Raw genomic sequence first — 16517 nt, forward strand, 5'->3', positions numbered from 1 at the left:
CAATGCTGGGAATGGTAATAGTAGTAGGCTTGAATTTCGCAAAAATCACGAATCACGTGGCTCTCCCACTGGGTCACTGCACAAAAATCATCCTCTCTCTTTCACTCTTACATAAAATTTGTAAACAACAAGGCCAGTAAACGTCAAAATATCATACAAAATCAAAACAGTGCAGAGCCCCGTACAGTAGTTCCAAAACTTGAATCTCATCAAGTAACCTATGTTATGTGTGTGAATTTTCTTAACCATTAGTGTCATTGAAGGCTCTAAATGCGGGATATTAACCCAACGTCGTTTTAAAATGTGTCATTAGTGAACAGAATGCCATTTGAATGCCTAAAAATAATCAATTTTAATAATCCACGCTACATTTCGAACTCACAGCTTCGAATCGGATATCTCTGGCTTCAGGTGAGGTAATTAAAGCTAAAATATAATTCTGTTTCATTCAATCATGTATGATGGAGCCTGATCGTGTTTAATGTTCTTATCAATGAGGTATTTCATCGATTAAAGTTATTCTTTTCAAACACTTTATAAAAAAATGCATGTTACGTGTAGCTTTCCGGATTTTGATTTGCAAGTGTCCGGATTAAAATACAAAGCTTACTTCTGGTGTCCGGATTTAAGAAAAGAACATAGTTTATAAAATCAGCGATTTACATGTTATAAATATAATTTCATTTCTAATAAAATTTGTCAGTATTACCTAGATTTTAAATAAAACTGTCTATAAGATAATTGAACTTATTATTAACTTGAGAAAAACTTAATCGAATCTGAATTTGAACATTTGCCCTTGCTTAAGCGCCGGAAACTACTGCAAAGTAATGAACTTTCTTGACAGTTGTTCAGTGTCGCGCTAGAAAGTGTTATGCGAAGAGCCGGGTTTTACTGTCAAAGTGCGTTTTTCAACAGATCCAGTCGATTTGTTTGCTTCGTGGATTATATTATGGACATTGCAACCCGAACATTAGAAAACGTGAAAAGGCGTATCCCAACTGAATACCAATTAAAACGCGATACACGGAGACGCATCATCTGTGGAAGTTATGCATACTATGAGCTCCTAAAAAACTTGTGGTTTAAAAAGATTCTTCCTCGCACCAAATGTAATATGTACTCTCAAAGGGCCAGTATTCCTCCACAGACTAAAAACGAGAACGATGCTCGGGGACGACTAGCAAGCTTTTGGGGTTTTCAAATACCGGATGCGAGGGAAGATCCTCGGTGGCGTGCAGGAGAACGGCGGTGAACCTTGAGCTTGATTGACCACCCGTGGTTGCTACTCCAGTATCGCCAGGTCAGCTGCACTTACACTTACACATGGAATCAACCAGATAACTGCTTGGGACTATCAGACACCCTTAGTGTATGAGTGCTGGTGATCTTCTATTTTAGGCAACAATGGCGCCTGGCACGTTAGGTTTCAGACCAATGATGGGAAGGGGAAGGAATTGTTGTTACATTTACTGGCGCAATGTAGACCTTAGATACCACTGCATCTACACCAGTTCATGCGGGAAAGTGTAAGAGTGGTAGTCTTATCGCAGAGAGGCTTGCTTCCATGGTTAGCAGATTGCCTATCAGGCGTAATGAAAGCCGTACTATAATGATGGAAGAATCGAAGCGTAGTAGAGAAATCGTTTTTTATCCGTTTCTGGATCTAGCAAATGCTATGAACAAATAGATCAACGTGATAGATTAAGAATGGAAGATAGAAGCAAATGAAAGGTACAACTACAAAGTACCAGGAAAGAGACAGGTCATTAGCGGTAGTCATTAGACCACCAACCCCGTCAGGTGAACGGCATGTAGCAGTGAAGAATGAAAAACGAACTCGCTGAACTTTACGGCGAACCTAGCAACCTAAAGGTTGCTAAAGCTGGAAGGGTACATTGGGTGGGTTATGTTGTAAGAATGTCGAACAATATCCCTGCGAGGATGGTGTTTACTTGTTAAGACGAGGATTACAGAGGGAACGATACGCTGACCAGGTAGTGTAATGTAACACAACAGAAAATGAATGAATAAATGAAGCTTCGATTCGCCTTGATCGATTCAAGCCATCTCCTTAATCGCTATGGTCCAAAGTTGTTTTATGCGGACAGATGGTTATTGAGCTTTATAATGAAACATTAGATGGAAACGGTCTTCTACAAACTTGATTGTATGGCTTTACTATTGAAAATTAGGGTGGTAGACATTTTCATAGAAATGGTATAACCAATTTTATTGTTTGTAAATTTCATGGTATACATGCTTCAGCAAAGTCGTAGGAAATTCAATTTAAAGCATTTTTGCCAAATCGGTTTTTTGTATCTCTTAAATTGACCAATTTAGAGCTTTTTTCCCACGGTGACATAGGGTGATCCAAACAAAACTGATTTTCTGACTCTAGCGTAATTCTAATATTCGATAAAAGTAGTCTATGGAACAGCTTTGAAGCTTTGAGAATGTGTAATTTGGTTAGTGAAGAAACTCGCTACCTCTTTCCGTGTGGATGTTGCTACTGTTTTTCTCGCAAAAACATGCCTACTTTGATTGTAAAACTTTCAGGTGTGTTATTTTTGTAATTCTAAATTTTAGGTCAATTTAAGAGGTACAAAAAAAAACATTTTTGCCAAAGTTGCTAAAAATGGCATGGGTTAAAACTTTGCTGACACATGTATAATATAAATTCTATAAATAATAAAGATTGTTATACCATTTCTATGAAAATGTCGACCACCCTAATTTTTAATAACACCAAACTAATACAAACAAGTTTATGGAAGACCGTTTTCATCCAATGATTCATTCTAAAACTCAAAATGCATCTTTCCGAGTAAAACTGCTTTCTGGACCACTAAGTTCCTTGGAAATAAGTGATTTTGCACGCACCTTGAGGTACATAGTAAGCTTTTTGCTTTAAAGCCTTCTAAATTGCCTAAGAGTAGCTATGTTGAGTCATCAGTGTGTTATTTTTAGGACAAAAATTAGTCCAACAAAAAAAACTCAATCTGAATACTCATTGGAAATTCGTCTACACCGTAATGCACTTTTTCTATCCCATCAAGTCAATTTACCTCTGACAGCGGAACGAGCTCACCGGTTTATCCTGCGGGTTGTCTTCCGCTTGGAATAAAAATGAGAAATTGCCACACCTCAATCCATTATTCATGGTGCCGCCGCTCGCTCATCGTCTCGGCATCAGCAGTGTCAGAATATCCTTCCCACTTCCCGCTTTACGGAGAACCAGGTCGGCGTCGGAGACGATTTACAACACCGACCTTCTCCTGTCTGTCAATCCACCTGTCTCCAGCTTACATCCACTTCACTGACATATCCAACCCCTCCTTTCGTGAGGTGGTGGTGTCGTGAGCTCCATAAATGCGCCGGATGAAGTAACGGGACGATCTCCCGCGAGGGATAAAGATATGAACATCTCGACTCACGACCTCTCCGATGGAAATGGAGGCGCCTCAGTTGTACACTCGTTTTGCAGCCGATCTCCACACGTCCGTTCCTCCCAAGCCACCCAGGGCACGTCATTATTATGTGCAGCGGGAATTGATGATGAACGTTAAATTATATGCTATTCGCGGTACGTGCCCGGAATTACACGTGGCTGCTGCGCAGGCTGTGTCAAAGTGATTGGGCAAAGGATTCGGATTTTGCCACATGCCCAGGCCAGGGTCGGCTTAACGATTCACAAACTTTATAACACTCCCGATGGATTTAAACCACCACTCATGCTTTGATGCTTCATGCAAAATGGAGGTGCTTAACGAAATCATACATATAAGAAATCCTCGGAGCTTGAGGTGTAAAAATCTTTCATTAGACTTCACCCTCAAACGAACCTGGTAGTGACGTAACAACGGATGAAGTGTGCAGGAGAAGGCAACCATCAAGGATCAACGAGGTTTCCCCAGTTCGCAAGCTCCAATAAACACTGGCACACGGCGCACAGTGGCGCGTGGTCGGACAAAAGCTCAAGAATTGAAGTTCTCTAAATTGCCGGTAATAGTAGTTTACGCAACAAGTTGCATAATGATGATTTTTACAGCACGAGTCGTATATTTATCCAACGACGCTTGTAGCATACAACATTTTTTGCAATTTTGTAGAAGACCACTTGAGGGAGCCAGAAATAACATCGAGGTGCATTCACCATTATTTCACATTTTCAGAAAAGTATTGTGTTATGATCCATTACCCAACTCAAAACAGTTGCGTAATGAAACGGCATTGCGTAATTATCATTACACAACTGATTTCAGTTGCGGTATGACTATTATCATACTGCATAATTCAGTACAGGAATGTAGGTCGTTTCATGACAAATTGGCGTGATAGAAAACTGCCTTTTACGATGAGAAATTGCAAAAATATGATTTTGCAATTTCTCATCGTAATAGGCTGATTTTCATCACGCCAATCTGTCATGAAACGGCCTACTTTCCTGCACTGAAGTACGCAGTGCGGGAATAGTCATTACGCAACTGAAACCAGTGCTGTAATGATTCATTACGCAACGCTTTCTTATTACGCAACTGTTTTGAGTTGCGTAATGAATCATTACACAACCATTTTCCAGAAATTGTAAAATGATGGTGAATGCATTCCGATATAATTTCTGATACCCTTAAGTGGTCTTCTACAAAATTGCAAAAAATGTTGTACGTAACTCGTTGCAGAGCTCGATTTTTACAGCACTCGTCGTAATTATCCTACTCGGCAAGCCTCGTAGGATAAATTTACGACTCGTGCTGTAAAAATCATCATTCTGCAACTTGTTCCATAAACTACTATTTTGTAATTCCAATACGTTGATGCATTGAACAACATAACGGCCTACTTTATCCACCAACAAAAAAAGTACTGAAAAGTGCTACTTTTCTGTTCTGTTTTGGGGGTTGATAAATTAATGGCAATTACTTGGACAACTAGCATCTGATTATACATCCGTTGGACGATCCAAATTCGACTCAGGTGAGAAATTCTGGATGAAAACGGGATCTATGCGCCTTGAAATAATCCACCTATAATGAACATTTCCATAACTTCTAGAAGTGGCCATGGTGGAGGGCTTGAGACTTATTAGGAATTCGGTTTTGGAGTCAGTTTTGAACGACGATTTGGCCCCAATATCTCAATAAATTTCGACATATCTGGCTTCAGAAGGACCTAAAAAGTGCCTAAAATGTATTATCAGAACTATAGAACGATAGGAATCTTTTCTTATAGAAACTGGTTTTATTTTAGCATGCAAGATCTAAAACAAATGCCTCCGAAAACATTCATCAACCGCGTTTCAGATCATTGGAACAGCAAGGATTTTTTCTAGAAGAGGCCTACGGCGGGCCTAATCAATTGTACAGAAGTAATGTCGGTCGCAATAATATCATTTTTCACGGATTTCGTAGTTTGCACAGTTTTTTGCGATATGGAACATCAGTGAATTTAAAAATTTTCAATTTTCACGACAGAAAATATTCATTTCTCGAAGAATATGTATCAAATTGCTAAACTCTTTCTTTCCAACGACTTTGATCAACTATTTTTTTTTTCTTAGAAAAAATCGTTCTTATTAAAAGTGCTCGAACGAACAATGTTGCAAATGGGCTAAATTTTCAAAATCAGTTTGAACAAATTGACATTGTTTTTTATTAGTAAGTTGATTGTTCATCAATAGTTTTAATATAGAAATAGTGAGTTCACTATTGGATTAATCTGATGCACATTAAATCATTTTCTAGTAACTATTGCATAGTATTCATCTTATTTGATTTGTGTCAGGATGGTCAAAATCAATGGAGCTCTATGAAAGAGAGGGTCTCTTCAAAAGTTCCATCAGAGAATGTCATTTTTTACCATTCATTCACCATGTTTTTTATTCATTCATTTATTTACAATTTATTAGTTTTTTTTTAACATTGCTGCAGTAAGGTCTTTCATGTACTTATAACATAACATTCCAATAAATAGTTGAAATTATCCAGTTGTTCATAAATATTTTGTTTCGGATTTTCAAGAATGACTACAGATTTCTTCAAAAAATTATTACCTAAACTGACATCAAGACATCAATTAAGGATTCCTTCCACAAATTCTTCAGATAACTCGCTGACAGTTTTTTCTTCTTTGCCTTAGCGGTTCTTCAGAAAGTTTATCTTTGAATCCCTTCGATAAATGTGGGCTTCGTGGCCGTGCGGATAGTGTTACCAAGCATTTAGCCGCATCGAGTCAAGGGTTCGATTCCCGCTTCAGTCCGGAAAAACTTTTCGTCAGGAACGTATTTCGACTGAGCCACTGGGCGTTGCATGCTAGTTCGTTGTCTAGTGTGGTGCTTCCTTCAAAGGACATAATCGTCCACTGGAAGCATTAACGTGTCGGTCGGTATCTTAGTAAATTTTCCTCCATCATATATCGCATAGGATTGCTTGAAAAAGTTGCAGAGAAGTCCTGCACAGATATGTCTGCATTTATTTTCACAGAAAATTCTCTAAAAGTGTATTTGCATTTTTTTAAAAATAGATTTGATTGAGGAAAATCTCAAAAATAGTATTTTAAAATTTCTTCAAAAAGCCAACATTATAAAAAAAAACTAAACATTCAAATAAAACTAGACTAGAGTCGAGTCTAGTACACAACACTGAAGACGGCCTTACAGTTGAGGTCGAAATACGCGTATCTGTCAAAGGATACAAACTCTAGTGGAATTAAATGGTTTAGTACTAAATTCGTTTTATTCATCTACTTATAGGTATTCTACTAAACAGCTCGAAGATTTATTATCATCCAAATAAACTTTCGAGCACAATACGTTCAACTGGTCTCGAAACTCTTCCTCCAAAATACTCAAAATCGTAACGAGCAATTCGTTCAAGGATTTCTTCAGAGAGTTCCATTAAAGTGTCCGCAGAATGTCGTCCTGGGATTCTTGAAATCATACACAATTTTTTTCTTTAATCAGTACTAGCGATTCTTCTGTTTTTTTTTATGGAAATTTTACAACAGGTTCACTAAAGGATTTCACAACTCATTATTGAACTCTGCAAAAAAAAATCTTCAGAAATTCCATCAGGTATTCTTTAAGATTCTAGAAATTACTCCATATATCTATTCAAATGTTAATTCCGGAATTCTGCCATGAATAACTTCTATAAATTTATCCATTCTCCATTTTTGGTTCAAAAATTGCTCCAGGAATACCTCAATATTTTTTTTAGGAATTTTTCTACAAATAATTCTGCGGATCACTCCATATCCATATCCAAATTATATCAGATTTCATGATAAAAAAATCAAAAGAACTTCTTAATAAATTTGATGAATAATTTCAACTCTGATTTACCGAATTCCTGTCGGAAAATTCAAGAATTTACCGTAGAATTTCTGAAACCTTTTGAAGGAATTACTGACTTTATACCTTACAGAAAAGCTTAAGCGTTTTTTTTGTTAAGTTCACTCAAAAATTGTTGATACTATTTCTTAGTTTTTTAAAATAAACAATAACTGGCGTTGAAACAACTGTAATTTTGACTGAAGGAATTTGTGTCCAATATTTTAGAAAATGCTTGGCATGAACTCCGAAGGTTTATGAAACTATGGCGAACAGATTGATGTAGAAATCATTTTTTTCTTACTTGCACAAATTGCAAATAAACATTTTGTAGCGACAATTTTATTAATTGTGGTAAAATTGTAGAAATCGTGAAAATGAGATGCTATGAGATTTTTTTTTTGTTTCAAAACCCGTAGTATTCATCTTTTTTTATTGTTTAAATTGCTGTTTTTGGAGTTTGAAAAGATTGAGAGTGGAAGTTTCTCATGAAAGCTTCATACGAAGGTAAGACAAAAAACAAAATGAAGACTTCTGCATTCCCTAGAATTCTGCCATGAGTCCGATGGGAATTCCGCCCTAGAATTGCACAAGAATTCAATCCCAGAACATGGATTCTGTCAATAATTGACAAATAATTGTTTCAAGGAAGATCCTTTAAAATTTCTTCATTTCTAAATGTTTCTTCGCAGGTTATTTTACCGCTATGCTAATTTTGGAATCAAAAGTAACCCTGGAATTTTTCAACAAATTTCCTCTGAAGATTCTAAGGCTAGATACAGAACAAACACATTTAGATAATTCTTGTATAATCCGCCAATTTGAAGTAGAAGTTTCACTGTAGAACTTCCAGAAAAAAAAAAAAAAAAACAGAAGAATATCTAACGCATTTTATGATGTATTTTGAAAACATTTCTGAAGGACTTTCAAAAAACATCACAAAAAAAATTAATTAAATTTTTGGGAGAACTTTTTGAAAGCAGATGAATTTTTAGTAAAACTTTCAGCGAAATATCTCAGTATAAGATTATACAGAATCAATGTTTTTTGGAGAAATTGTGAACTTTTGTAAAGTCATGAATTTTTTTGTTGAATCCGGGAACGTGTTCCGAAAATCAATTTTTGGATAAAAAATAGACATAGAAGAAATGGTTGCCCTCCAGAAAGATTTCACGTTGAAGGAATAAACATATCTCACAATATTATTTGACGAACTTCCAAGAGGTTTGTAGCAAAAATTCTGAGGCTTTCCTTCAATATTTCTTGAAAAGTTTTCCTATACTAAAAAATTTAAGCAGAGTCAAAGAAGAAATGTATTGCTGGAATAAAGGCATGGTAGGACTCATTGGATGATTTTCGGTAGAGAGAGGGGGGTTGGCCCTCCTGGTTCCCCCTGTTACTACGCCACTGTTTCAGATACCAGAACAGTAAATCAAAAGGTTTGCGTCAGAAACTAAATAAAATTTTATGGTTTTGAGCAAAACAAAATTTAAGACACATTTTTTGGTATCCCAGCGAACCAGAGATCACACATGGATATTAATTTCTAACTGTATAAATGTTCAGTTTACGTAATAATTGGTTATGATGCCATATTTAGTTGATTGAGATTGTTTTTGGAGCCAGAAATTTGATCTGATTCTAATTTGCATCTAACCAAACCACAATTTCATATATTTAAATATGTAACTTCACATTTTCATTTCCTTTGATTTCTGCTGCACTTGATTTGATTCTCTAATAATCTTGAATTTGAGATTAGATATGAGTTCATCTGATGTAAATATAAAATCATATAGGGGAAGAGTACACTTCGCTGGATGCACCTCAAACACCAAATATAATTTGAACAAGAGGAATTTTTATTTGAATAAATTGACATACTGGATGATCAACATCATTAAAATATTGCGTCCGACAAGCAAGCCTTATTGTAAATAATCCCATTATTCACTGTTATAGTTACCGTAAAATGGGGTGAAGTTGATCATTTTAGAGCGATTATGTTCTGTAGCTCCTAGTGGAATACATGTATTATCTTCCAAATATTTTTAACACATGTACTGGTTGAATATCTATCGAATTATCCAGCTTTTTACGCTGGCTATAAAACAGCGAGGGGTGAATCGATTTTGACATTTCTTGCAAACACATTTATAGCATGATCTCAGTAGGCAATGCTTTCAGAATGATGATCGAACTGTCAATAATTTTCACTGTACTTATTTTGAAGTTCTTATTTTCTTGTACCTATTGAAAATCAGATAAATTAAACATTATCATTTTTTCCAGTAACTGCACGGAAGAATCTGAGAGGATGGTAAACCGCCGACTAACGCACCACCTACAGCAACATGGTCTACCTTACCACTTGCAACACGCCTTCAAGCCGGGGTATGGAGCTAATACCTACTTTGCGGCCCTAGGCGAGGTCTTGCAAGAAGCATTACACATCTCGAAAGCCTTTAACTGGACTTGGACGCCTTTCGTGCTAGAAAAGCTGGTCAGCTGGGGCCTAAGCGGTCATATTCTGCATTTTATTCTAAACTAGTGGGCCCGGCAAACTTCGTCTTGCCATCGAGTAGGCTGTTGGAAAACGTCAAAAATTCCCCCATACAAAATGAACCTTAGTCTTTTTTCCGTTTTCCCAATTATTCCGGAGACTTCCCCGTGGCATCCCTTGTGGAGTGCAACGGTGAAAAACTTGCGTCAATCCGTTGACCCGTTCTCAAGTCATTTCGTGACATACAAACACCACTCCATTTGTATATGTTCTAATAAACCGTTCCTTCAGGGTAGTCATTGGTGACACAAAGTCTGCATCCTTAAAGGAAGAAACCGGTGTTGCACAGGGATCCATCGTATCGGTCGTATCGTATGAACAGGGTCATGATTATGATGGATGAAATTTTTCCCATACATTTTGTATGGCATGAAATGTGTAGAAAAACGTGATTTTCTTTGATTTTCATAGTGTTTATATGGAAAAATAGCTAAAAAGTGGAAAAAATAAAAATTTAATCGATGGAATATTTTGAAACCTTCCGATTATGAAAATATAACCCAAATACTGAACTCTAGCGGAAAAAATCTGAGGTGCATTCGATTTGCATAATCTGCTGGTTCAGACATAGCGTGGGACATTGTCTCCCATCCAAACCGCTACGTACGAATACTTTCGGGTGCACCATAATCATCGATTCACCAAGTTGCTACTATTGGAAGCTCCTTGTCATCCGTGGATTCAGGGGATAATCCGACACACAGAGCCCGGGATTACTATCATGTGGGTTCCAGGACACTGTGGCGTTCCCGGTAATAGTAGAGCCGATCACTTAGCAGGTTCCGGCTTTTTCGGCCGCCGGTATACAACAACACCACCAGACACCACCAGGCATTGCAGACTGAGTAGACCAGCTCGCGAGGGGCCTATTTGCGTAAAATAAATAAAAGTGTTGATGATTCGACCAGTGCCGTAGCGTGCGGTTGGCCAGGTTGGCACCCGCCAAGGGCGCCAGGCTTTAGGGGGCGCCGAAATGGGAAATTTTTGGAAATACATATTTAGTAACGGGAGTTTTTTTGTGGATACATATTTAGTAGATGCGTTTTTGAAGTCACAGTACTTAGAAAAACAATCATGGACAAAAACAAAAAGCGATATATTACTGTAGATGACGGCGCCATTCATATATAATTCATGAGCCTTATTCGCAATCGAAGTAGACTAAACTATTTCTGGAATGATTTCAACAAAATATTTTTAAATCATCTTGGAAATTAATGGTTGAATGGTTTGCCTACAGAAAATTCCTGAGTAACGGATTCACCAATAAAACTTAATTTAATAATATCGAAAATAAATCTCTATACCAATGATTAATCAGCTTATGCAATGCACATGTAGATTTCGTTAAAAAGATAAAATAATAGTTAAAATAGTAGGATTCCATGCAATTGTTGAAAGGAACACTCGGAACATAGGGAGCCAGATCATATTCTTGGCACTTTTGATTCACTTCGGGAGTGATTTTTTTTTTTGAAAGATAGAATGCTTATATTTGGCCACAATATGCGTCGTATTGAAACGCTGCTTGTTTCAAAGTTTCAAACAATTCAGCCAAGAAAAAAACAAAAACAAAAAAAAATAATGGAAGCGCCAAAGTATCTCTGCACCCAAATTCTCACAAAAAATAATTGGACCGACTTTTAATATATAATTCCAAATAACCAAATCATATAAGAATACTTGGCGGGTTTGGGACATAAGTTAAGGCAGGATTTTTTGGTTTTAGTTCAAAATGACCAGATTTGCATAGAATCGAAACGAAAATCTTGATTCAATCCTGAGCGCAATTTTTACAGAATTCCGTACAGGATTATCAGAGAATTATATAAATTGAAATAGAAGCAAGAGTGAGAAACAATTGAATAGGATATTTTATGAAACAATGTTTTGTTATGTTTTGTTTCTCCAAGCCGATAATCTGAACTGACTGATAAACGTTTGAATCTGTACAGAACTTTTCAAAACATTATTTTCATTGATTGACAACATTTGCTTTTTGATTCTTTTTTGTTGTTTTTTAAAATGAAACTCCTGGAGGATATCTTGCTAAGATTCTTTCAGAAATATTCTCTCTGATTATTTTTTCAAGCTTTCAAAACTTCATTTATAACACAAGTTCATTTCCTAAACTTTGAAAATGTTTACACAACTACCTAATGAACTAATGATTTATGACTAATGAATAGCATTTAAGAAATTCATTGAAACATTTATTTTTGATATTGGACAAAAATTTAGCTAAGTATGCTGTTTCACTTAAGAAAAGTCAAAATTCCTTTGACAGAAATGCCTTTTACAGCAAGCTCCTTTTGAAAGTACATTACTTCTCGATTGCAAACTGCCGGAGCATAATCTTCATTTTAGAGAAATGAATGAATAAGCAACGTTTATAATAATCTTTTCAAGAGTATGCATTTAATTGAAATGTTAACAAAATTTCATACTAGACGTGACGCGAAGTTCTGGACAGTAAATTAAGTAGTTTCTTCAAATTCGTGTCTGGCCATATAAACAGTTATTTGATTTGAATTTTTTTTTTTTTCAAAACCTTCAAGAACCTCGGGAAATCTCGAGAGTTTACCTTGAAAAGAGATTTGAAACATTTTGTATGCCTTATTGCACAAGTCTTGCTAATGTAAGCAACTGTTTTAATATGACTTGATCCTTAACATGACATTTTTTTTTTATCTCGATGAACGATTCTTACACCTCAAAATCTACGATAATTTTCTGGAATTTCACGTAAACCTACAAAACATAAGCTTTGAATAGGGGGCGCTCAAATGGAGGTTCGCCAAGGGCACCTGGAGGTCACGCTACGGCTTTGGATTCGACGGATCCTAAGTCGATGAAGGACCAGGAAATCATGTCCCGGTTGAGATCTCTCAGTTAACGTTTTAAATGAAGAGCCAACTATTGTGTCCTATTGCTGGGGAGTGGAAATAATCGAAATTGCTCGAAATAATAATTATAAGCGATAAATTTCCGGTGTCTGGATTAAGAAGCAAACTATTTGACTGATTCGAAAGCCAGACGCATACAATAATTAGAAGAAAGTTAAACCTAATCCAGACCACAATGCATTGTCGTCTCTAGTTAATCAACGTACAGTAGTTTTTGAACATTTTAAAGGAGAAAAAGTGTTACATTTGTATCTGGTGCGGTAAATCAAGAGTATTACCATGAATCAAACCACCAAAGGTGGGTCAATGCATTGTAAATCCAGGCGCTAGCATAAGGTGAAAGAAGCAATTTTTCCAAAACTGTTTGTGTTTTTCTGGCAGCTTCAGCATTTTTTTCAACTCTAGTCTTCTGTTATCCTACATACCGTCGATGGGGGTGACAATGGGTCTAGGGGGTGAGATTGGGTCAAAACGGAAAATTATGATTTATGAAATATTTCAGCTAATATAGCTGATATCGCTAGAAATAATTATTCATATGTTGGGGAACATTTTATTACACATAATTCATCATAATATACATTTTTAGAATTAGTAATTTTTGTTTACTATATCAATAAACTTGTATGTTGAAACTAGATAAAATTTACAGCATTAAATTTCTCCTGTGCAAAGTATAACGCATGTACTTTAGCCTCTATCGTTGTATTAGTAGAAGGTTGAAAGACTTTTCATTACACTTCACAAGTATTTTCCGGAATCTAATTGATTTTTCCACAAAAATTTTATTTTTTTCGGTACAGTGTCTAAAACATTGAAAATGGGGGTGAGATTGGGTCAAGCAAAAACGATAGTAAATTAAATTGCAAGACCACTTTTTTGACATTTTACGGTGCCGGGTGTTCTCATTCCTCATTAAGATGTGTTTATTCTTTCTAAATACAGCATCTCTGAAACATCAAACAAGTCTACTTGAGGATTCCGTGCATCGAATAACAATGCAACGAATTTTGACAACTTCTCAAATCAGCAACTGTGTTTCGTGCGCAGCAACATCGTAAAATTTTATCAATTGTTTTTTTTTTTCAATAAATTTAATTATTCATGAGTGTTTTCATATTACAGAAACATCTCACGAAAGTACGAATAAGTTGAATCGCTGAAATAACGGTACTATGAAGTCAAAATCTGCCTGAAATATATTGATCAAGGAATGTCACACCGAAATATAACTATTTGCGAGGGTTTAAAATAATCACTGTTTCAGTACACCTCTGGGAAAACTGAATAGGCTTTATGGCAATGGGGATGAGACTTTTAAGATAATTTGAGGGAAACAAACAAGAAAATTTATGTAAATTTGACGATAAATGTTGGGTTTCATATATTTTCTCATAGCTCTTCAATTTTTGGTATAATTGTTCTTTTAAGTGGGTTTATCATACTTGTGAAACATGTTAGATATTTTTTCATCTTGTTTGCATCGTATTTCATCAATATTTTTCAGCTGTGAATGGTTTTGCAATCATATTCTCAAAAATAAGTTTTTTAGATTACAGTGACCCAATGTCACCCCCTCTATGGGGTGAGATTGGGTCATTTTTCATTCACTTGTGGTGCCGCTGTGAATAAATATTTTTCTTTAATGTTTTGAACAGTTGTTAATATACCATCAAAGTACATACACACCTAATTTGAAGTTTATTGGAGCTAAATTGCGATAGTTATTCAATAAACAAACCGTACATATGCCTTTTTGACCCATTGTCACCCCCAACGACGGTATATTGAATTGTTCAAAATTATTAATTATTATGAATTTTAAGTCACAAAGAAGTCGAATCAAGACACGTCCACTGTTTTTACACATTTGAACGTTTTTGCATAATTAATCGCTGTTTTTATCACACCATGCCAAAGAATAAACATTTATTCGGTATCGGTATGTTCAGTTATATCATTTTGCTCTATATGAATGCGTTACGGCTTAGATAATATCTAAATTGTTACTTGGGAGATTCTCTCCGACTTTTGCGGAAGTTGCGCTACTGTGCGACGTTCGTCTGGCTGGCTGAATGCCGGATCCCACTGCGATGCGATGGCGATGTGGTGTGCAGTTGCTGCGAAAAGGTGTAGCTTTCATATGGCAAGGATGGCAATATGGCGCTGGGAACGGTGCGAGGGAGGACTGCTTGCACACGTTTTCCGACCGTACAAATATTGCAGGGAAAGATTGGAGCATAATTGACTGTGATTGGATAAATATGCGAGGATGTTATATTTTTTACTCTTTCTGTTTGATCGTAACCCCTTTTCGAATGGCGGAGCACAACAGACGGCAATCAGTCATAAATGCGAAATGCGCAGCCGGAATGGGAAGCGGTTGTGGCTTGGGTGGTTTTTGTTGGCACCTTGGATGACGATGAGTAATTGAAAGTGACTGCATTGCCTTAGAGGGGGTTTCCACTTTAGATGTCAGCAGGTGTGAAACCATAAATGGCTTCTTTAGAAAAGAAAAAACATCAAGCAATCAATGCATCGAATTAACAATTGATGGATCAATTGTTTTGTCATGTTGTGAAAAATCATCTTGTCTTGTTAAATATCTGTGTGTTTACCGCTACTTTTATTAGCTCCCTTATATTGAATTCAATGCTTGATTCATATGAACAATCACGGCATCATGAATAAGCTGGTATTAAAGAACAATGCTTGCAAACTATCATTAATTAGTATGTCAATGTATATAAGTTATTTTTCAACCAGTCTGAATAATTAATGGGCACACCCAATTGATTTCAAAGTCGCACACATGCTATCGACCAATAAATACATAAATTTGTATTGACACATTAATCGTGTCCCATTTTTCTACTGAAATGTGCCAACCAGTCTTACCCGAGGTAATATACAATTAAAGTTTGGTTCAATCATGCAGCAACCAGCCAGTGGCAGCAATCCTCGTCCGATTCTTCATCATAATAAGCATAAACATTATAAACTGAAATCATTAACGTTGTGCAAATTCAATTTGGTTTCGCCAACATCCATCGCCGCTGTACGGTCACATAAACACAGCCGGCCAGCAAACGGTCACATCATCAGAGTAGATGAACGATTTCGTGTATGCGGAAACCACCCAAACAACCAACGCCACGGAACCAAGCTAACAAATGAATTCAAATTAATTAATCGTGTTATCACATTTCCAGCTGTACATTCTCGCAGTCACTGGGCTGGAAGAACAATCTCATCACTGGCTCGGCGCCGCCGTATGCTCGATGTGGATTAAAAAAAAAAAAGTTTCAAAAAGTTCCATCCCGAAAAACGGCGCGAATTGACAAAAAACAAACCCTATACCGGACCTTACGGTACACAATGGGCCAAAAACCTAATTTGGTTGGCCAAAACTTCTGGCGCTCCGCAGATACATCCTAGAAGTTTTATGCCTTAAGAAAGTTATTTTGGGTCAATTGGAATTTGATTTTGAAGATATTGCATTTGATGCAGATTACTTTCCGCAAATGTCATCTGGTTGAAGAAAGTGCTGCTTTGGAACATAATAATGTTTTGGGTTGAGTATTTATAAGCTGTAATCCTCATCGTGTTAAATCATTGAAATAATCTTCAAAAAATTCTAACCACTCATATTTTGTTAATTACTGATCCTCAAATTTCACAGATTTCTTCATTGAATCTTCCAACAATCTCAATATGG

At 36.4% G+C, this 16517-nt stretch overlaps 1 protein-coding gene across 3 annotated transcripts in view; it reads right to left on the reverse strand.

Annotated features, from left to right (window-relative positions):
• Positions 1–16517, reverse strand: part of LOC5572932 (ADAMTS-like protein 1) — an 844534-nt gene that overhangs the window by 660390 nt on the left and 167627 nt on the right. The gene's annotated exons all lie outside the window — the stretch shown is intronic.

The sequence above is a fragment of the Aedes aegypti genome, chromosome 2 (genome assembly GCF_002204515.2).
Source record: "Aedes aegypti strain LVP_AGWG chromosome 2, AaegL5.0 Primary Assembly, whole genome shotgun sequence".
Taxonomy (NCBI): domain Eukaryota; kingdom Metazoa; phylum Arthropoda; class Insecta; order Diptera; family Culicidae; genus Aedes; species Aedes aegypti.